Source organism: Lissotriton vulgaris, chromosome 6 (assembly GCF_964263255.1).
Source record: "Lissotriton vulgaris chromosome 6, aLisVul1.2, whole genome shotgun sequence".
Lineage (NCBI taxonomy): Eukaryota > Metazoa > Chordata > Amphibia > Caudata > Salamandridae > Lissotriton > Lissotriton vulgaris.
Window position 1 is genome coordinate 100,177,727 of NC_141694.1, and position 22,567 is coordinate 100,200,293.

Genomic DNA, 22,567 nt, shown 5'->3' on the forward strand with positions numbered 1-22,567 from the left:
ACGGGTAGGGATGCATTCACTTGCCTTTGCCCAGGAAAACCTGCTGCTCCATTCAGGCGCAGTGAGCACTGCGTGCGAATTGACAGGCGTGCTCTCCGGCCGGCATTCCTTAATACCCTACAGCCTGCCTCCCTGAGTGCTTCTCAGTGTATAAAAAAAATTTTTTTTTTTCCTGTCTCCAGCTCCATTCAAGGTAGAGTGCTTTTGCACATCTCTTCCTTTATGCGGATAGCCTGCCTTGTTGTCTGCCGGCATCCACTACGTGCTTGGCTTTTGTCTGGCGGAAGTGGACCAGGGGCCTCGTTCTTGCAGTGCATGAACTTTCCCCGTGTCGGGGCGCCCTTGCAGACTGCGCCTGGCTGGGGTGAGCCTCGGCGTGCGCGTTCCGGTCCCTGCGCGGGTCGTGGGCTCATAATCCCACGGAACTGGTAATTTTAAACGAGGATGACTCTGGGGGCGGGCTCGGTCCTACCTCCGTGTTTTGCAGACGCTGGCCGGGTCCGGGTGCTCCTCTCCGGCCGGCATGGGACTCGGTGTCACGGCGCTGGTCGCTGCCGCCTCCCTTCTGTTTCTGGTCTCCCCTATGGGCCGTGGCGGTTTGCCGCGCGGGTATTGGCTCCGCACCTCCCGCCTCGCCGGGGCGGGGTTGGATTGCCTCCAGGTGCGTCGGAGGGTTCCTCCCTCGGTCTGACGGCGGTCTCCTGCTGGCGCGGCGATTGGCGTGTTGGGTGTACAGCTGGACCCGGTACGCGCCTTGCACAGCGCGGCTGTCCCCTTCTCGGAGGCCCGGGGTTCATTCCTCGGTGAGGGCTACAAAATTTTTTTTTCCGTTTCTTTGAACTGCGGTGTGTTCTTTATTGTACTACTAGGTCCACTGTGGGGACGTGTGGTCGTCCTAATGGCACCTGGTTCGGATCCCAGTGGGTCCTCTCGCCTTTCATCCTTCTGAGGTCGATGGCAGGAGAGTGTTGGTGAGTTGGGTGACGGAATACGCTTGTTATTCAGCGCCATGTGGCCCATGGGGAACCTGCGTGTTTTGCACTGCATAGTAGTTGGGGATTTTTGCCATAGGCCTTTGTCACGTGCCTGCTTCTCTGTGCTACACTGGCGCGACCTATGGGTGCGCATATCCCTTAGGTCTGTTTTCCCGTGCTGGCGCCCTGGGCCATCAGGGGGCTCCGGACTCACGTGAGTTGGGGAGGCTGGGTGGCTGTGCCTTCTGGTCTCCTTGGGGGGGGAGGTGGATTCCTTCTGTCTCCGTCTACGGGGTCTCCCTGTTTGGCTACGCTAGCCCGTCTGGCTGTGCGCGGCGGGGTCCCTTGACCCCTCCCCGCCTCGTCTGCCTCTCGCCCAGGGGGTCGTGTGCGCCCCCGGTCCTGGTGTTTCTCGCCTCGGTGCCTTTTCCACTCCTGGTGTCGCGTCCTGCGGCTCTGGGCACTGGCTTCTCTTGTTTCCGCAACGGCCCCCTCCAGGCGTCAGAGGCCTGACCTCCACCTTGGAGGTGTCCGGGGTAGGACGCCTCGGGGAATTGGCCTGGGGGGTGTCCACGTCGGCGTTCGTGCGAGCGCCGTGGGCCCTTGCGGATGTGTTGTGTGCTGTGGCGTGTTAAGCTTCGGTGCAGTTCGAGAGGGCCCCTGCGCGGGGAGGTCACGCAAGTGCGTGATTCGTTCCGCGTTCAGCGTGACTTTCCCTCTGCCAGCGGCAGTGGTGTTTCCCGGGGTTTCTCGGGGTAGGGTCTCTGCGCAGGTCACCTGACTCCCTTCCTCTGCCTGCGTCCGTTGTGAGGGGCGTTGAGGGGGGGGGGCTTTGTCGCCTTTCCCACTCGGTTGGCCGCAAGGCTGGCTCGGCCGTCTGGTCTGGCTGCGTCCTTGTCGGCGGTAGAGGCGAATGTCCCACTCGGGCTGTCTCCGGTCTTTTCGTTTGGGGCCCGCTCCCCCGGGCGCGGCCTTCCTTCGGCCTCCCCGTCCGCCTGTGGGGGTGGTCGTCCCGCCCTTGCAGGGGTGGGGCCCTTCGGCCTTTTCCACCCGAGGTCAGTCTTCTCGGGGTGCTTTCGGGGTTGGCTTCCGGGCCCGAGTGCCGGCTCTTCCCGACCCGTACTGGGACGTGGCTGTCCCGGTCCTTGGGCTCGGGGACCGTGTGGTGGCCTGTGGGGCCGGCCTGCGATGGGGGGGCCCCACTCTCACTACCTCTCGGCCTCGTTTCTCTTCTTCCCCCGTGGGTGTGGCTTCTCGTCTGGCGGTGTCTCTCACCCGTCGGCTCCCTGACCTATGTACGGTGGCCCCTAAGGTCCTCGTATCGGGCTTGTCCTCCTTCGGGGGGCGTGTGCCTGGCCCCGGTACTCCCCTCTGGTTCATTCGGGGGGGGGGGTGGGCGTCCTTTGGCGCCGGGTCGTTTGGGGGTCGGTGGGATCTCCTGCGGTCACACAACTCCTCGTGCTTCGGGGATTGCTGTATGTCCTCCTGGCCTGCCGTCGTTGTTCTGTGCTCGCTTCGGCCGCACATTTACTATGATTGGGGGGCTTTGGGTCCCCAGGTCTTGGTCGGGTCATGCGACCTGGTGATGTGGGCGTTCCCCCGGGGTCCGGCTAGGTGAAGGAGGTTCGACGGAGTCGGATCTATTCCTTCGCTGCCTGGTCTCGTCCTGCCTCGGTGGTGTTTCGACGCCTGGGGCCTCGGCTCGGGCTGCCTCCGGTGCCTCTGTTCACGGAGGGGGACTCGGCCCTCCTGCCCGGGTTCTACTCCTCCTTCCGGGGCCTTGTGGTTGCTGTCGCATGGCCTTTTCGGTCTGTGGTACGCGTTTCCCCCGTGCCCTCTGATTTCGCGGCTGGATCCGCTTGGGCAGGGCCAGGGTGCTCCTGGGTGCTCGCCTTGGCAGCGCATGGACTTAGTTTGGAACGTGGCAGTGTAGAGGTGCCTGGCACCCGCGCGTGGTTCACACGCAAGTCGTGGTGCGTTCCTGTTTTTGGTTCCCGGCGGGGTCCGCCGCCCCGGGTGCCCTCGCCTTTTACGAGCTGGCGGTTCGGGCCTCCTGGCCGATCCCGGATCTTCCCGTACCGTGGTTGGGTCCCCCGCTCTCGGAGTCGGTGTTGTGCCGGCTCTTTTCGGCGGGCCTGCCTCCTTCGGCTGGCCTGGTTCTTGAGCGGATGTCGCTGCTTGCTCGGGGGTGATGGTTTCACTGCTGGGTGCCCGCGGGTCTTCCGCGTTCTCTTCCTGTGCCCAGCACGGGGCGGCCTTCTCGCGTTGGCGCGGTCGGCTGGGTGCTGTCCCCGCATCCGTGGTCCCGGTGCGCGCTTCGGCGGCACATATTCTTTATTTGGACCTATCCGGAGAGGTTTCGTATGACCCCTGCGCAAGGAGGACACGCAGATTCATGGGGCGTCCCATATACGTGGCCCCTTCTTCCCTGTGGGCCCTGTGGGCGGCCTTGCGGGCCTTCCACAGTCCGGTGTTCGGCGGGCTGGTTTCCCTGGTGGCTCGCTTGGCTCCAGTGTTGTTTTTCCTTCGCCCACGGACGCTCTGCCGGTCTCCCCCTTGGGTGCTCGCTTCGGCAGCACATATACTTAAATTGGATCGATACAGGGTAGATTAGCATGGCCCCTGCGCACGGGTGTCGCGCAAATTCGTGAAGCGTTCCATTTGAGTTCTCTCTCTCGTTCTACGAGCTCTTAGGGGTCCGCCCCTTTGGGCCCCTGCCCTCGGTGGCTTTACGGTTCCTCACCTTTTAGGTGGTTGTTCCCGGGTGGCGGTGGTGGCTGCTGGGCGGTTGGGCGTGCGGGGGTCGTACCTCCGCTCCCCTCCATTCTGGCGGGTTTTGCCGGACATGGTTGTTCCTCCGACATGTCCCCCGTGTCCTTCCCGGGGTTCCTTTCCTGGGGTCCCGGGCTCGGGTGGTATCTTTGCCGCCTTTTTTGCCCTGCCGACAAGGTTCCTCTCTTGTCCGGGCTGGTTGACGGCGTGCTGTTTTGGCTTCTCTTGGCCGCGCGTCTTTCCTTTCCCGGTGGGATGGCCTGTTTGTGTCTGTTGGCCCGGTTCGTTCGGGCCACTAGCCCTCTTTCCACCTTGGTTCGCTGGCGTCCACAGGCTATCATCCCTACCTACGCTTCGCTGGGTTCGGTGGATCCGGCGGGGGTCCAGGGTCGGTCCACGGGGTGTGGCCCGGTGTCCTGGGCCCCCTTCTGGTTGTCTCCTCTGTGGAGATTTGTCGGGCGTCGGCGGAGTCGTCCCCCGCCTTGTTCATGGGACTCTTTCGGTCCCGGGGGTCTTCGCTGGGGCCGTTCGGATGGCAGGTGCTGCGGCTCCTGGCTGGCCTGCTTTTCCTTTTTATCTTGATTTCAGGTTTCCTGTGATCCCTGTTTTCTTGTCATTGATTCTACTTCAACCTTGGGTTGGTTTCTCTGCATCACCGTGTGGTGTTGTTTTTATGGTGGTCAATGAAGCCTTGTTGGCTTGGGTATTTGCTCACTTTGTAACTCAGGGGGCGAGGAAGACTTACGAGGAGGTAATGCCCCGGTTACTTACCGGTAATCTTCATTACTCCGAGTATAGTCTTCCTCGCCACATGAGTTCCCTCCCCCCCTCCCTGTCTGGCTATCGGCTTCATTGTTTGCTTGGTAGATCAGGCTGTTGGTTGGGCCGGTCCGCCTCTTATAGAGGTCAGGTGGGACTGGTCGGCCATGTTGGGAGGGGGTGGGAGGTGGTTTCTTTTTGCTTTGGAGGGTTCTGTTGTGGAGCTAAAGCTCACTTTGTAACTCATGTGGCGAGGAAGACTATACTCGGAGTAATGAAGATTACCGGTAAGTAACCGGGACATGAACTTGCATAGATGTCGCCCAGCGTTTTTAGAATTGCAAAAAATGGACGATGTTTTTACTGTTGCTTCATTATCTGAGTTTTTTAAACAGGTTTTTAAATATCGGAAATCAATTTGTTTGGATAAAATTTTATATTGTACATATTATGGAATACATGAACTGTGATAACTTCTCCCTTTGCAAACAGCTGTTTTATTAATCATTGTAAATGTACTTTTTGTATCTGTTGCTTTTATGGTTATTGACTTTTAACCGAATAAAGTACTTTTTGAACTTTGAACTTTGAGATAATAGATTGTCAGGTCATGTTCCTTGTTCATGCATGGAGTAGGCTCCATTGCGGTTCTAGCATGTGGATGAGTGGGGGTGAATGTTGCACTATTAAACTGTGAGGGATTAGATATAGTTGGTCTGGGAACAAGGAGCAGAAGTCCCTGCTGCTCCAGGGAATAGAGAAGAGCAGAGTCTATCCCGTAGTTGCCCTGCAGAGATTTCAGCTGGTCGGCCGAGTATGTCAGGGGTCGGACATGATGAATGGCCCCTAGCCCCGGTCTGCCGCCGACGGGCGCAGACGGGCTTGCCTTTGGCGCGCCATTAGCGCGCCCGCTACAGGCGTCTGCTGCGAGACGGCCAACACATCCGGTTTTATGGGGAGAGAAGCGGCTTGCCACTAGACCGTTCTCTCACTCTCTCGTGCCCCAGCCGGAAGTGTGAAAGAGTTAGGGATAGTAAGAGAACTCCCTCCACTACAATCGAGCCAGGCTCGCGGTGGACCGGGGAGGTTAGGAAGAATGCCAGGAGTGGAGTAAGTCACCGTTAAATGCGCAACTAGCGCTACAATAAGATTGCCAATGTGCAATTTAAAATACAGGTTACACAGTTTTAAAAACAACAGTGCCTAAGTCGCACTGAGTATCAGCTTGGAAGCCTACCAAGTAAGTAGAGCGCGTCCGCTGCGCGACGCCCAACACATCCGGTTTTATGGGGAGAGAACCGGCTTGCCACTAGACCGCTCTCTCACGCTCTCGCACCCCAGCCGGAAGTGTGAAAGAGTTAGGGATAGCAAGAGAACTCCCTCCACTACAATCGAGCCAGGCTCGTGGTGGACCGGGGAGGTTAGGAAGAATGCCAGGAGTGGAGTAAGTCGCCGTTAAATGCGCAACTAGCGCTGCAATAAGGTTGCCAATGTGCAATTTAAAATACAGGTTACACAGTTTTAAAAACAACAGTGCCCAAGTCGCACTGAGTATCAGCTTGGAAGCCTACCAAGTAAGTAGAGCGCGTCCGCTGCGCGACGGCCAACACATCCTGTTTTATGGGGAGAGAAGCGATTTGCCACTAGCCCGCTCTCTCACGCTCTCGCGCCCGAGCCAGAAGTGTGAAAGAGTTAGGGATAGTAAGAGAACTCCCTCCACTACAATCGAGCCAGGCTCGCGGTGGACCGGGGAGGTTAGGAAGAATGCCAGGAGTGGAGTAAGTCGCCGTTAAATGCGCAACTAGCGCTGCAATAAGGATGCCAATGTGCAATTTAAAATACAGGTTACACAGTTTTAAAAACAACAGTCGCACTGAGTATCAGCTTGGAAGCCTACCAAGTAAGTAGAGCGCATTAATGGTGGCGGTCACATTGTGGGGAGCAGAGCTGGTGCACAGGAGGGTGCTGTTCAAGTTGACAATATGGCAGTGGAGCAGGTCGTGAATATACAGTCAGCCAGAGACACACAGGTTTTTAAGTTGCTGCGGGTTTTTGTTTTGGGTTGCTTGCATCATGACATTTCTTTAAGGGCACAACATGTGGCAGGAGTGGACAATTACATTGCTGATGCTTTGTCTCATTCATAGTGTGGGAGATTCTGTGGATAAGTGTTTGTCCAAATGGGGACCCTTGCTTCTAGTCAGGGTAGGGGGGATTCACATTCTAGATAACCCCTGCTCACCCCCTTGGTAGCTTGGCACGAGCAGACAGGCTTATCCCAAAGGCAATGTGTAAGGTATTTGTTGTCAACGCTCACAGTAGCACAGTGATAACACCAAAAATGGACACCACACCGGTTTAGAAAAATAAAGCATCTTTATCTAAACTTAACAAGACCAAAACGACAAAAATCCAACATACAAGTATTAGGAAAAATTACTTTCAAAAGGTTTTAGCAACTGAGTCCATAGAAAACTATGGATGCTTGATTTCTTGCAAAGTATCTGTCGTTGTGACAAAATTCACCAAGCCAAACAGCCGAAGTGATGGGAAGTGTTAAAAAACAAAGAGATGTGTCGATTTCTGAGACCTTTGTGGATGCAATGCGACAGTTCCGCTGGACACAGGGGAGCGGTGCGTTGAGTCCTGCCTGTAGGGGGAAGGGATGCGTCGATTTTGAGATGACACTGATCTGCGGGTGAAAACGTTGGGGAAAACTTGCAATACTGGGACAATGCGTGGAAATCCAGGATGTGTCAGCGAACGATGCAGGGGCGTCGAGTGGCGCTGCGTCAATTTCTTCAGATGCTATTCCTTGATGCGTCGATTCTTGCAGGGGCGAAAGGCACTGTATCGGTTTCAGCAGTGGTGCTGCAGTGCTGGGAGATTTTTCTCACACCATGGCGTTGCGTCGGAAAAAATGTCGCAAGAAGAACGATGCGTCGATTTTCTTGTTGCGTTGCTTTCCAGCTCCCAGTCGCAGAAGCAACCTCCAGAGGCCACACACAGCCACAGGCACTCCTGGTAGGTCAAAACTCTCAACAAGGTCGTTCAGGCGAGCTGGGTGTGAAGTCTTTGTGTTCCTGAGACTTCAAAACAGGAGGCAAGCTCTACTCAAGCCCTTGGAGACTTTCATCAAGCTGAGGACACAGCACACAGCAAAGTCCTTCTCCTTTCCTTGGCAGAAACAGCAACTGCAGGCAAACCCCAGACACACAGCAAGGACAGTACTTCTCTTCAGTTTCTCCAGCTCTTTTCCTTTGCAAAGGTTCCTCTTGATTCCAGAAGTAGTCTAAAGTTCAGGGGTTTTAGGTCTAATACTTATACCCCAAAATGCCTTTGTTCTCTTTGTGCAAGGGTCTCTAAGCCCAGTCCAAACCAGTTCTGTCCTCTCTTGTGCAGGTGCCCAGCAGGAGTTGGAAACAGTATTTTGTAAGGCAGACAGGCCCTATTCAGGCATAAGGGAAATCTCCTCCCACCACTCTACATGCAGACCGGGCCCATTCAGGTGCTAGTGAGAACTCCTCTCCCTACTCTGAATGCAGCCCAGGTCTATTCATCCCAGCTCTGACTCATTCAGGAAAGGCAGGACACAGGTCAGGCATTGGGCTGAATTTTTGGCATGCGGCGGAGCACAGAGCAGAGGTTTGGTTGCGGGCTGAACATGTGATACAGTTTATACTTCTTTTATTTAAATAGTGTTTATTAATTTTCGATATAGCTTACGCAGATCCATGGGCAATGGGAGTCGTACATATTATTTTATGACAATATACTGCAAAACATAACTGCTGCATTTGAAACAATCTACAGACTAATATTGATGCCACTACGGGTTTCAGTAGTTTCATAGAAAACCATTAACATAACATTTAACGTTTGAGCATCTGTTGTGCACTATTAGGAGCGCCTTGATGAGCAATATAGCTGTACGTAGCATTACCTACCCAGTGGTGTGAACGCCTGTTAATAAATGGGGAGGTCCAAGTTACTCATATCTATGTTCGGGGGTTGGGGGGCTGAGTGTCAGTCTGACTTTGGGGATTGATCGGTGAAGCTAGGCTTTGGGTTCATTACATGACGGCTGACAGATGGCTAGAGGGGAAGGGGGATGGGAGTAATCAGGCCCCAGAGGGGGATCTGCTATTACTGAGAGTTGGGTTGATCTTGGGTGAGTCCCGGGTTGGGGGGGTACAGTTCAGTTTTGATTCTATAAAAGTTTAATATTTGTGGCCACCAGGGGGGTTTAGTAGCAGTGGGGAGATTTAGAATGTTGCCATGTATCAGCTCGTGTTCGGCCACTAGTGCCCTGCGAAGGTCGACAAACAACGTTTGTATATGGGGTGCTGAATTCGATTTCCAGCTCATGGCCAGTCTGCGTTTGGCTAGGCCTAGTGCTGTTGATGGTTTTACGTTGGGTGTTGAACTTGGTTATGCCCAGTAGAAAGCGAGGAGCCTGTGCAGTGATCATCATGTCTGTGGCCGCGGAAAGAGTGGTGGCCACCCTATTCGAGTATGCTGTTAACTGGGGGCATGACTATACCAGATGTATAAACGTGGCATCGGAATTGTGACATCGGGGCATATATCAGATGAGTTTGGGTACATACGTGCTAACCTGTGTGAAGTGATGTTCACGTGGTGGAGGTAGTTAAATCAAGTATACTTCATTCTGTCGTTAGTGTATAGTGTCTTCGGGAACCCTATGCACTGTGGCCACTGTGTATCAGTTAAGGTGGTTGTTAATGCTGCGTCCCAGTATTCTCTAAGTGATGCTAGGTTGGCACTGCATCTGGTCTCATCGAATTGTACAGTATGGTGATTGCTTTCTTGTCCATGCCATGCATTAATGTTTGTAATAAACTGGATATTTTAGGATCGTTATGAGTGTTGCCCCACATCCTAAATATTTGATATATGAGTCACACATCAAGTAAGAAGGAGTCGTGGGATAAGCCGTTGTTGTCCATCAGTTTTTCAAGTCGCAGAGATTCAAATCAACAAATAAGTCCCCCCAGGTGGTTAGACCAGCCGCAAACCAGTCTGCCATTTCTGGACGTATAACTCTAGTATGTGGGCTGGGGAGTACCCCGAGAGGTAGGTCTGGAGCATAGGGTGGAGGTGAGTGCCTTTGTAGTTCATAGCTGGATCAGCAGCAGCGAGCCGTAGACATTAAATCAATCAATCAATAAGGGGTTGGTATAGCGCAACTACTCACCCACGAGGGTGTCAAGGCACGAGTGGGCGGCTCCGTTGAGTGCTGGGGTCATCCGAAGAGCCAGGTCTTGAGGTCCTTTCTGAACTGGGGCGGTGGAGGGGTTTGCCTGAGGTGGAGGAGGAGGTTGTTCCAGGCCTTGGCTGCGAGGTAGGAGAAGGACTTTTCTCCTGTTCTGGTCTTGTAGATGTGTGTCATGGTGGCCAGAGAGAGGACAGCTGATCAGAGGTGTCTTCTGGGTGCGTCGAAGGAGAAGCGGTCGTTTAGGTATGCTGGTCTGATGTTGTTGAGGGCCTTGTAAGCATGAGTGAGGCTGTCTAGGACCAGTTTGTCTGCGGCGTTCTAGATGGTCTGGAGCTTGCAAAGTAGTTTCTTGTTAATTCCGGCATAGAGAGTGTTGCAGTAGTCCAGTCTGCTACTGATGAGGGCGTGCGTGACAGTTTTTCTGCATTCGGGTGGGATCCATCGGAACATTTTCTGGAGTAATCGCAGCGGCGGTTTTCTTTCAAGGGCGGCGGGGCTCCGCCCTCCCTATCGACTCGGCTGGCATAATAAGCAAGGGATTTAAAATGCTAACAGCAACAGCAATGTTACTTATTACCATTTTAAATCCCGAACCGGAACCGCACTGCCGATCAAAGCCCCGGCCCATCTGACATCTGACCTGCTGCCTGCCTGCTCTCGAGCGAGCGTCACTGCAGCAGCAGGCAGGCCAGGCAGGAAATGAAGGCAGCGTGTGGGGTGATTTGTGACACATGCGCTTTTGCACATGAGTCACAATTGAAGTCTAAGACTGCCGGAGTGTAAACACCGGGCGCATTAGGTGCCAGCCCGGAAATATAAAGAATGGCCCTTTTGGGGCCCGCCCAGAAATGACGTAAAGCAGCATCGTAAATTTACAGCAGCCTCAGGCGGGTACAGTGTAAGCCCGAGGCTGCATTGAAGTCTATGGTGTGTACATGAAGGCTGGGGCATGATGACGAGTACACCCTCACCCCACCCTTTAATCAGTCGTCACTTGAGGGGGTGGGGTCATGCATAACTGACCACAGCATTCTCTCAAAAATGATTAATTTGGGAAAGGTCATTTTTTAAAATACAATAATCATTACACTGAATGATTATTGTGTATAAACTTTTAACTTTATTAAAAAAAAAACGCTGTAAGCATTTTATTTATGTCACAGAGTCATGAGACTTAACTCATGACCCTGTGACGTGGTGTCACATGCTGCCCAGAGTAGAGCTTTCACTTTCATCCTGAAAGTGAAAGCTTTACTGTTTCAGCTCTCTCTGAACCAGTAGCTGCTGGACAACAAAAGAAAAGGAGAAGCACAGCCAGCCAGCAACTAGCATCAACCAGCTGAGACAGAAGCTGCCTGATAACTGGGGTAAGTGTGAAGTATTAATTATTGTTCTTTTAAATTATTTTTGCAATATTTCCATTATTTAAATATACTACTTTGTAATTATTTTAACATATAGCACACTCTAGTCTAGTATCATGACTCATGAGTGCATTTAAATAAACTTGCAAGGGTTAATGTGTCTCATGCAGTGCACTTCATGCAAAATGCTATGTAATATGCAGATGACAGATTTTTATTTTATGAAACTAGATAAGTGGGTTACTGCTTTGAATACAGAGCTCATTTGGTTATGTACAGTCCATACATGTTAATCCTTCCCATATAGCACAGTGAGCTATAAACAGCATGCAACTCTTCAACCTTGTAACGCTCACTTACTTTTGTTACACAACCTGTACATTGATTTACACTCTTCATTTATTGTCAATATATGTGTACATGTGATCTAAAGCGCTTTGACACCCTACATGTGGATGAGTAGCACTATAAAAAGAAATAGAAACAAAATAGTGGTATTTAAATTTAAAATGTTTGCAAATACAAATTCAAAAGCAAGCGTCTTATGATGTGATAAGCTTTAAGCCTTTCTTTCTGCTCCATTGCTTCAAATCAATTACTATTTAAAGCAAGACTACTCACCCGTAGGGTCTCAAGGCGCTGTGTGTGGGGGGTTGAGGGGAGGGGATCTGCGATTGATTTGACGAGCCAAGTCTTGAGGTCCTTCCTTAATTGCGGACGTGATGGTGATTGCCTGAGGTGCAGAGGCAGGACGTTCCAGAAGTTTAGACAAGGATCTTTCTCCAGCACTGGTCTACAGATGTGTGATGGTGGCCTGCGCCAGTTGGGCGGAGTGGAGATGTCAGGGGAGAGTGTAGAAGCAGAAGTGGTGGTTGAGCTATGTATGTCTGGCGTTGTGGAGGGATTTGTAGGCATGCGTGAGGCGCTTGAGGTAAGGTAATTCTTTTGTTGAAAGATAGCAAGTGAAGGTCTCTCAGGGATTATATATGACGTTATATCGCATGCCAACACAAAGAATGCCATTATAACGCGGTTGTAACAACACAAGTGCTGTTACAACGTATTACCATTGCAAAGCACACTTTTACCATGCATATGCCTTTACCACGCATGCCATTACAAGGCAAAGACATGCGTGGTAAAGGCATATACTTGGTAAAAGTGGTTAAGGTAAGTAATTGTGTGTCTCTGTTTGTGTGTGTATATATATATATATATATTCAATGAAAAAACCATTGGTTTTAGGCCATATATAGTTAGGGATTTGCATTTACAAAACCTTATTTTACTCGCATAAAACCATTGAAATTCCATATATAGTTATAAGCGCTAACTATATATCGCGCACCCGCAATCCACTGCTGATGATGTCACATATTACATCATTCATGACATGGTTAGTGACATCACTGATGACATCACTGATGACATCTCAAATGACATCACTGATGACATCACTGATGACAACATGCAGTGACTGTATGTTTCTGTAAAGTTAAAATATCTCTTACATATTGAAGAATGAGTGGATATATAAGTGTCTGGATGAAGGATTTAGTAGGTGCATGACTGACTGTATGAGTGAGTGATTAAATGTGTCTCACTGAGTGCATGGGTTAGTGACTAAACTGTCTTAATTTGTGCATCATTATGTCTGTTGTTCTGTAAACTGTTGCATGTGTTGATAAGTAGCTATATGAGTAACTATATGGGTTATTGATTGGTTGCCCAAGTATTTGTATGGGATACTGAGTGTGTGTGTAGGTGGCTGGGAGGTGTATGACTCTGTGCATAGATGTGTGAGCAGTTGATTCACTAGATGTATGGTTTCAAAAGTGCATGTGGAAACAGCTGTATGGGCGGTTGACTGTGTGCATGAGTGCATTGGTGAGTGAATGGATATCTCAGTGCTACATGTCAAAGTAAGTACATATGTAAAACACAGTACATGTGAGAGTTGACATATATAAATAACTGTGCATAAGAGCCAGTGAATGTGTGAGTGGCTGTATGGATCATTGTGAACTTGTATCAGGGATTGTATAATAGAGTAAATATGTGTTAGTATATGTTTGAATAAGTAAATTTTGTATAACTGTATAGTTGAGGAAATGGAGGTGTGATTGATTCTTTGCATGACTGACTAGGTGTGTGAGTAACTCCATGGATGAGTGACAGTCTGTGAGTGTCTGTTTACACTGATTGTATCTAAGGTTATATTAGAGTCTGAAGAGGTTCATCGTATTATCACATGAATGATATCATCAGTGATGTTATCAGTCATGTCAAATGAGATGTTTTCAGTGATGTCATCAGTGATGTCATTTGAGATGTCATCAGTGATGTCATCAGTGATGTCACTAACCATGTCATGAATGATGTAATATGTGACATCATCAGCAGTGGATTGCGGGTGCGCGATATATAGTTAGCGCTTATAACTATATATGGAATTTCAATGGTTTTATGCGAGTAAAATAAGGTTTTGTAAATGCAAATCCCTAACTATATATGGCCTAAAACCAATGGTTTTTTCATTGAATTTTCAAGGTTTTGTAAATGCAAATTCCTAACTATATATCCACTATAACCTATGGTTTTTTCTGTGAATTTCATTGTTTTTTTAATAGCAAATATGAAAAGCTTTAAAATGTCAAGTACGTGATAGATAAAAACATTTTCGTATTTATGCACGCTGATGTGCTTTGAACGCTGCACCCCCCCCCCCTCCCCTCTTTTGTCTTAGTAGTACTCTCTCTTTGCAGATAGTGAACGGTAGTTAACGCAAGCCTTTGCCCCCGTTGTAATCCGTCATGCCTGCTTGTCTCTCCATTTGATTGATTGTTGTCCAAGCATTTACTGTTTTAGAATTGGTTCTCTTTGGATCATTCTCTATTTACAAACAAGCACAAAGTCGCAATACTCTGTTTAGTCTTTGCAGATAGTGAAAAATCGTGTAAAAAAAATAAAAGTAATCGAGCAAAATCAGTAGGCCACTAATTGGATCTCTTTTTGACCTCGCTAAAATAGAAATATTAGGAACAACCCTTCATGAGAAATACGAAAATAGTGAGATGAACTGAGCTCCACACCATGAGGGCTGCAAGACAGCTCGGCTCCATCACCCATCCCGCACAAAATAACGACAAACCCTAGGCAAATATTAAAAATATAGACAACACACCAGCAAAGAAACAGGGTAAAACATTTTATTAAAAAACTATTTACATAACGTTGGTTTATAAGATGATGTCAGTAGTGGACCGATGTGTGAATAGATCGAAAGCAGCACAAGGCTCCAAGATCCGGATGGCAAGCTCCTGGATTGTGGGTGCCATAGTTTAGAGTTCTGAATTTGAGCCTTTTTCAATGCCTGTGCTTTGTTGAATCAAAATGGCGGCTTGACACAAAGCTGACTCAAGCGTTGCTACTGATGCTATGCAGACCAAAACTGGTTTTCAGTTTGTACATTTTTCTAGATTTTTCAATCCAAGTTTGGTTGACTTTGTAGAACGATGGCTTCAAATTTTCAACATACGGTGTGGTGGCGCTGACTGGGAGGGGGCGCTTCGCTCCTGCCCCCTCCCCAAGTAAGATTTTCATACGTGAAAGTATGTTAATGGTTTTGGTCCCTGAGATGCTTCGATGTCACTGCCATTCTCAAATAGCATAAGTTCTGGATGTTGGGTGCCATAGTTAAGAGTTCTGAGCAGTGCTTGTAACACTGTCTGAAGCTTATTTCCACCTACTGCAGCTTCACTATTCTCAAAGTAAGTGAGTGTCGTTTGTGGACCTGACTGCATTAGAAAACAATGTGATATGTTAGCTTCCTAAACAGCTTGACGGAGGCCCCTGAGGGGCGGTGTGATGGCCATGGACTCGGAGAAGACGCTTGGCTCCGACACCCTCCCCAAGTCTTATAGCACTGTTGTAGCCTGAGATCGCCCCCGACATAGGCGGCCGGCTCCCGGGGTCCGGCGGAACTTTTTGCCTTTTGATGACTCTTCAATTCTGGACCTTGTCCCACAATCCGTTTGACCTGAAGACAAGCTGTAGTGGGGCGCCCCTTTACTGTTTTAGTTGCCATTCCGCCCGCTTTTGCTACACTGTGCCTCTTCCGCCATTCAGCTGTTTACCGCCCGCTCTTGCGACTACAGCGTCTCGCTCATCATGTAGTTGAGTTGCTCCCGCTCTTGCGGTGCAGCGATAGGCGGCTGCCACAGGACTCTCAAAATGGCGGCCGGCTCTTCGGTTTTGGGCCTGGTCCACTAAAATGGCCCTGGGACACCTTGGAACTCGGACGCTTCCCTGATAGGGCTTGGGTCCCATTCTCGAAAAGCGTCCCCTCAGCCGTGAAGATTCTACAAAAGTCTTGGGGGCCTCCGACTCCCGCAGGCTTCTGGTGGGGAGCGGCTGCCATGATTGCTCGTGGAATGGCCACGACGGAGCTACGAGATGGTAGTGGTCTCATGCTGACGCCAGCTTTAGTCTGAAACATCCAGAAACACTGTAGACTACCAATTCGATCAGTTCCGGTAGCGCCCCAACATGACCCGGAAGAGAAGAACTTGCCCTCCCCTCTTTGACTGATGGTTCTTGTTGCCTGTCCCCTCTGTTGTCATTTAACAGAACTTTTTGGACTGCTGAAAGGGGTTGTGTTCTGAACGCTGGTTGGTGGAGACATTTTGACTATATTCTTGACCTACGTTGTCGCGTAATGCGTTATATGACACGCCGCGTTAGCGCACCCGGAAGTGATCCGAGGCGCGGCGCGCAGCGCGTAACGTAAGCATAACAGGTCATGTGACTTGTTAATAAAACTTTTCATTGGTTCATTTTACTTTTGTTAATTTAATGATGAAAAGCTTGGTCATATGACCTAAAAATTACGCTTTTTATTGTTTTCGAACAATATTTTTTTTTCAAACATATGTTATAATATTCCAGGCTAATGTACTTTCCCGGAAAATTTACAACTGTCTTGCAAGTAAAATATATTCCTTTTTCGAGAAAAAGGGCGTTTCTTCCTTCCATGACGGAGCCGTTGAGTAAAAAAGAAATTCGGCCTGCTGTCTTAGTCGCCGATACGCCTGATTATCAGATTTTTATCGATCACTTTATGTTGCAGACATGAAAAACACAACTGCCCTTGACCATTTATCTTTACTGCGTTCCTACATATTATACCTTTTATCCGTCATGTAATTGGACTGCTTTATTTCACTTGCCTTTTACTGATTCGAAAACAGTGACTAAAAGTAAAAACTTTACCAATGTAAATACTACTACCGTGTTTTGTTTTAAAAACCTTTATTGTGAAAATGTCAGTATACAAATACGGGCCTATAACCACGTGGGCCGGCCACGGAGCAAACTGAAATCGTATATGATGAGGAGACATTTACACTGTAGAGGAACGTAACGAGCGGGCCATTAGGTTGCAAGAACTAAGGTGTCTAACAGTTGCGGAATCGGTGGACATACATTTTGTAATTAAAATAGGACAGGGCCACTTACAATAACATTTTCTAGATATACATTTGCGGGCAAGGAGTTACGAGTCCCATTTATACCGGCGCCATTTTGGGCGAGGCCGGGCAGGTCCAAGATATAGTCAAAATGTCTCCACCAACCATCGGCCAGACCAGAACCCCTTTCGGCCCTTTATGCTACAAGATGGTGTCTTCTATCCAGAAAATATTGTTGGCAGCATTTTGAAAGGAAACAGAAACAGCCGTTCTCCAAGTGAGTTTCACATTGTTACATTTAGGAAGAATGTTGAAGAGTAGTATGTGGAAAATCTGAAGCCATTTTTCTACAAACTCTCAATCAGACTTGGATGGAAAAAAAAAACCTGAAGAATGTACAAACTGAATTTTTGTCTGTATAGCATCAACAGTAACGCTTGAGTCAGCTTTGTGTCAAGCCGCCATTTTCATTCAATCAATAGCGTCCCCCTGCACACATTTAGGGACCTGGTCGTGTCTTCAGATGAAACGGATTGTAGGAAAAGAAGCAGAAAGGAAAAGGAAAAAAGTTCCGCCGGACCTCGGGAGCCGGCCGCCCATGTCATGTGCGACCTTTGGCCACACCAGGGCAATAGTGAAGCTGCAGCAGGTGCAAATAAGCTTCAGACAGTCTTACAAGCACTGCTCAGAACTCTCAACTGAGGCACTCAACATCCAGGACTTGCCATTCGGATCTTGGCGCCTTGTGCTGGTTCCGACCTATTCACACATCGGTCCACTACTGACATCACCTCATAAGCCAACGGGGCACCCCACGCCGACTTTCGGCGCAGCATTGTAGGATGGCCACACCAGTGCGGCAACTTGCTGGACACAACATCGGGGCCATCCAGATCTCGGCGCGTTCGACTCACTGTACCGCAACAGTGACCGCAACTCAGCTGGACACGCCGTCTTTCGGCGCAGCATTGTAGGATGGCCACACCAGTGCGGCAATTTGCTGGACACCACCTCGGTGCCATCCGGATCTCGGCGCGTTCGAGTCACTGTACCGCAACAGTGACCGCAATTCAGCTGGACACGCCGTCTTTCGGCGCAGCATTGTAGGATGGCCACACCAGTGCGGCAATTTGCTGGACACCACCTCGGTGCCATCCGGATCTCAGCGCGTTCGAGTCACTGTACCGCAACAGTGACCGCAACTCAGCTGGACACGCCGTCTTTCGGCGCAGCATTGTAGGATGGCCACACCAGTGCGGCAATTTGCTGGACACCACCTCGGTACCATCCGGATCTCGGCCCGTTGTGCTGCCTTCGGCCTATTCGCACATCGGTCCGCTACTGACGCCGCCTCACGTGCCAACGGATTTTCTACGCTTTTTGTAGCCCTATGCCGCATAACAGGTCATGTGACTTGTTTATAAAACTTTTCATTGGTTCATTTTACTTTTGGTTTCCTAAAGATGGAAGGCTTGGTCATATGACCTAAAAATAACACTTTTCATTGGTTTAGAACATTTTTTTTTCCCAAACGATGAAAGCCCCACCTTGTTTCTGGATCATTCAGACTGAAGCTGGCGTCAGCATGAGAGCACCACCATCTCGTGGCTCCGTCGTGGTCATTCCGCGAGCAATCATGGCAGCCGCTCCCCACCGGAAGCCTGCGGGAGTCGGGGGCCCCCAAGACTTTTGTAGAATCTTCACGGCTGAGGGGACGCTTTTCGAGAATGGAGCCCAAGCCCTAGCAGGCAAGCGTCCGAGTTCCAAGGTGTCCCAGGGCCATTTCAGTGGACCAGGCCCAAAACCGAGGAGCCGTCCGCCATTTTAAGAGCCATGTGGCAGCCGCCTATCGCTGCACTGCAAGAGTGGAAGCAACTCAACAACATGGTGAGCGAGACGCTGTAGCCGCAAGAGCGGGCGCAACTCAGCTAGATGGCCGCCACCTGGGGAGGCCCGTTCACGCCGCCTCCCCCACCCCCGGGCCGCCGCACGCCAATTTTCGGAGCAGCATTGTAGGATACCAAAACCAGTGCGGCAGTTTACTGGACATCACCTGGGTGCCTGTCGTACATGTTGTGTCAGCCATGTGACACTGGACACAGTCCCATCAACATCTCAACGCGTTCTGCTGCCTTGGGACTATTCGCACAACAGACCGCTACTGACGAGGCCTCCCCCCGCACCACCCGGGACGCCCCACGCTGTTTTTCTGTGCTGCATTGTAGGATCCCAAAACCAGTGCGGCACCCAGGCGACATCACCTGGGTGCCGTCCAGAACTCTGCACGTTGTGCTGCCTTGGGACTATTCGCACAAAAGACAGCTTCTAACCATTGTTGCTTTTTGTGTTGAAAAATGTTTAAATGTTTTTAGTTTTTGTTCCGTTCGTTATAGTTAATAGTTAATAAAGTTTTATAATCTTACTTTGTTGGAGTGTTATCTATTTTTTTAAAAACGGGTGAATGGGGCCTTGAATCGGGTTATTGTCATGTGTGGGCTTTGGAAGTGTGCTGCTGCAGGATCGGACATTTCAAACTCAAATGCACGTTCTTTTTCTTACCTTTCCGAAGCATGGAGCTCAATAGCAGGCAGAGAAAGGGTGATGCACGTGTTGAACACTACCTGACCTGGCAAGTTGCTGGCAGTGCCCCCCCGCCCGCTCCTGAAAGAGGGCACACACACACCGCCGCCCCGAGTACTTCACAAATCTTTAAAAGACCATGCGCTTGTTCATGAGGCTTAAATGGTTTATCACCTCTTCTAGAACCCCTGCATCGACCCTCTGACGTTTCCTGGAAAAATTACCATGTAACACAATACCAAGCCCTGTCAGCTGAAACCCCCAAGGAATCGTGGGGCATATTATCAAGGGGGTTTATCTCCGCTTTTTTGGCTTTAAAAGCCATGAAAGCGGAGATAAAATTATCTCCCTATTACCAAGCTGTCGCTAACACCAGTTAGTGACAGCTAAAAGGAGATAGCGACCATCTTGGGCCCCGCTTTGCATGTCAGTGATACTTATCACTAATGACATGCAAAGTGGCGTGCCAAGATGTTAGCGACTGGAAACAGTCCCTAACATCGCTATCTTCTATTACCAACTTTTGGAGATATACGCGCTAAGCGCGAATATCTCCAAAATCTAACACCTGCCCTGAGCAGTTCTTAGCCATGTTATCCAATGGGAGGTGGATAACATGGCTAAGAGCATTTGCTCGATAATACATGAATATCGCTGACTTTTCTGCGATAATAGCAAGGTTTATCTGCGATAAAAATCGCCGATGTGCGGCGATAATTTTTGTCTCTAAACAAGTTAGAGACAAAAATTATCGCTAGTTGTTCGTAATATGCCCCCGGGTTTTTGCTTGCAGAAATCGGGAGGCGGGAGACTAGCACTGAAATCAGTAGTCACACGCCTGAATCGGGAGGGTTGGCATGTCTGAATTCTCTACAGCTGGGGCCATAAACTACATCCGCAGGGGTAGGTGATAGCCTGGGACCAGCCTGGCATCTAAAATGGCTGCCGTGCACGACAAAATTGTGGCATTGGAAAAAAGGCAAGATGGCGCAGCCGCTGGAAGAGATGTATCAACATATATCAGCCTCCTCAGCCACCCTCAGGAAACATAGGGGATTAGGATACGTCTCCCGCACCCCCTTATACCTAGTAATTTAATTAACGAAGCACAAAATGGCGAATTCCCGTTTCGCTACCAGTTTGCGGCCCAGTTCGCGGCCCGTGAAGCGCTTCTACCGTGAAAAATCATTTTTTTTTTCTTTTCCCCACGGGACCCTTTAATAACCCCAACAACATTCCTAGGGGGTCAAGAGGGGGATACCTTGCCCCCTTTCATTAAATTCCCCCTTAGTTTTTCACCTCTTCTTCTCTCTCGATCCTACCGAGAGACAAGATGGCGGCCGCTCCGGACTGTCACGCAGCAAAAAAAAAAAAAGCTCACGCACAGCCGCTGGAAGATATGTATCAACATATATCAGCCTCCTCAGCCACCCTCAGGAAACATAGGGGATTAGGATACGTCTCCCGCACCCCCTTATACCTAGTAATTTAATTAACGAAGCACAAAATGGCGAATTCCCGTTTCGCTACCAGTTTGCGGCCCAGTTCGCGGCCCGTGAAGCGCTTCTACCGTGAAAAATCATTTTTTTTTTCTTTTCCCCACGGGACCCTTTAATAACCCCAACAACATTCCTAGGGGGTCAAGAGGGGGATACCTTGCCCCCTTTCATTAAATTCCCCTTTCGTTTTTCACCTCTTCTTCTCTCTCGATCCTACCGAGAGACAAGATGGCGGCCGCTCCGGACTGTTTAGAATGTTGACAGACACCGGAGAGCCAATCAGCTTTCTGCGCGCAAAGTTCCGAAACGCGAAAAGTAAGCGGACCGGATCGCTGCCCGGAGCGCTGTTACAGATATATATCTTGATTTAAATGTTAATTTCTCAAAATCCACTGAAGCACATATATTGAGACCTAGCAAAGGCACATCGGGCTAACAGTCCCTACAATTTTGCCAAGTTTTGTGCAAATCCATTCAGCCGTTCGAGCTAAAAGTGAGTCCAACCGCCCTATGGAAAACTCAATGTAAAAAACGCGTTTTGGGACCCCCCTTTTTTCTCAGCCCCCCCTTGACGAAACCCCACCAAATTTTCAGGGGCTGCTCAGAAACAAAATGTGCCATTTTCCTGAAAATTTCAGCCGATTCCGTCCACAAACGCCAAAGTTATTAGACATAGAATTTTCAGAAATCCCATAGGGAATTAATCCTAACTATATATACCTACTGGCGATAGCCAGTAGGTAATATATATATATATATATATATATATATATATATATATATATATATATATATATATATATATATATATATATATATATATATATATATATTTATATTTATATATTAATACCCCCAGGCAACCCCCAAATTACCCTTTGTACCAGTGCCAATAGCCCTACCCCCTTAAAATTCTAAAATTACCCTTACCACCCTAATACCCATACCCCCTAAACCCTAAAATTACCCTTACCACCCCAAAAACCCAAACCAACCCTGAACCCTAAAATTACCCTTACAACCCCAAACCCTAAAACTTTAAATTACCCTTGGCACCACAAAATCCAAATTTGTCCGAGCCCTAAATTTACCCTGTGCACCCTAAAATCCAAAGCCACCCTGAATCCTAAAATGAACCTTGGCACCCCAAAACATATACCCATCCTGAACCCTAAAATTAATCTTGGCAACCCAAACCTATACCCCTACACCTCAAAACCCAAACCCACCCTAAACCCTATACTTACCTTATACTTACATGTAAAACACATATGCTTTTACCATGCTTGCCTATACAAAGAAATTCATGTAAAGGCATGTGTGGTAAAAGTATATACATTATAATGCTTTACATTGTAATGCTATGCATTGTAATAGCATTGCGATGTAATGGTACTTGCGTTGTGTTGGCATGCGTTGTAATGGCATGCGTTGTATTGGATATTTCCCTTCTCAGGTGGCCGGTGATGTGGCTGCGGCGTGGGATGTTCAGGATGAGTTTGGCGGAGGTGTTCTTGATGTTCTGCAGTTTCCTATGGAGTTTCTGGGTGGTGCTGGATAGAGTGCTGACAAGCTCATGGGTGATTCAGAAAAGGGGGTGGTGATGAACAGAGTGTCTGAATTAAGCAGACCACTCTTACCCAGTCCAAAGATCAGGGCTTGATCCATCACCGTTATTTAGCTCACTGCACCATCCCAGCTCAAAACCTGGCTACATGCAAATCAGTCTGTCCCTGGCCCAGTGCATCATGGGAACAGGGCAGACTAAACTACCAAGCCAATTCTTCACCAGAAAGGAGACAAGCTTCCGGGGACCGGTTTCTGGCATTTCAGCCGTCGTTGGCCCGGCTTGCTTGAATCCTGATGGTGCAGTGAGCAAGGGACTCATGTCTGAGTATACCCTGCCACACCT

The 22,567-nt window shown here is 49.3% G+C and overlaps 2 non-coding genes across 2 annotated transcripts; both read left to right on the forward strand.

Annotated features, from left to right (window-relative positions):
* The first annotated feature begins 3,282 nt into the window (after positions 1 to 3,282).
* On the forward strand, positions 3,283 to 3,389 carry LOC147706867 (U6 spliceosomal RNA). Its single transcript, XR_015296935.1, has one exon. It is a non-coding gene; the product is annotated as a U6 spliceosomal RNA (small nuclear RNA).
* A 145-nt stretch (positions 3,390 to 3,534) lies between these two features.
* Positions 3,535 to 3,641, forward strand: LOC147706868 (U6 spliceosomal RNA). The gene has a single exon (XR_015296913.1). It is a non-coding gene; the product is annotated as a U6 spliceosomal RNA (small nuclear RNA).
* Positions 3,642 to 22,567: the final 18,926 nt, after the last annotated feature.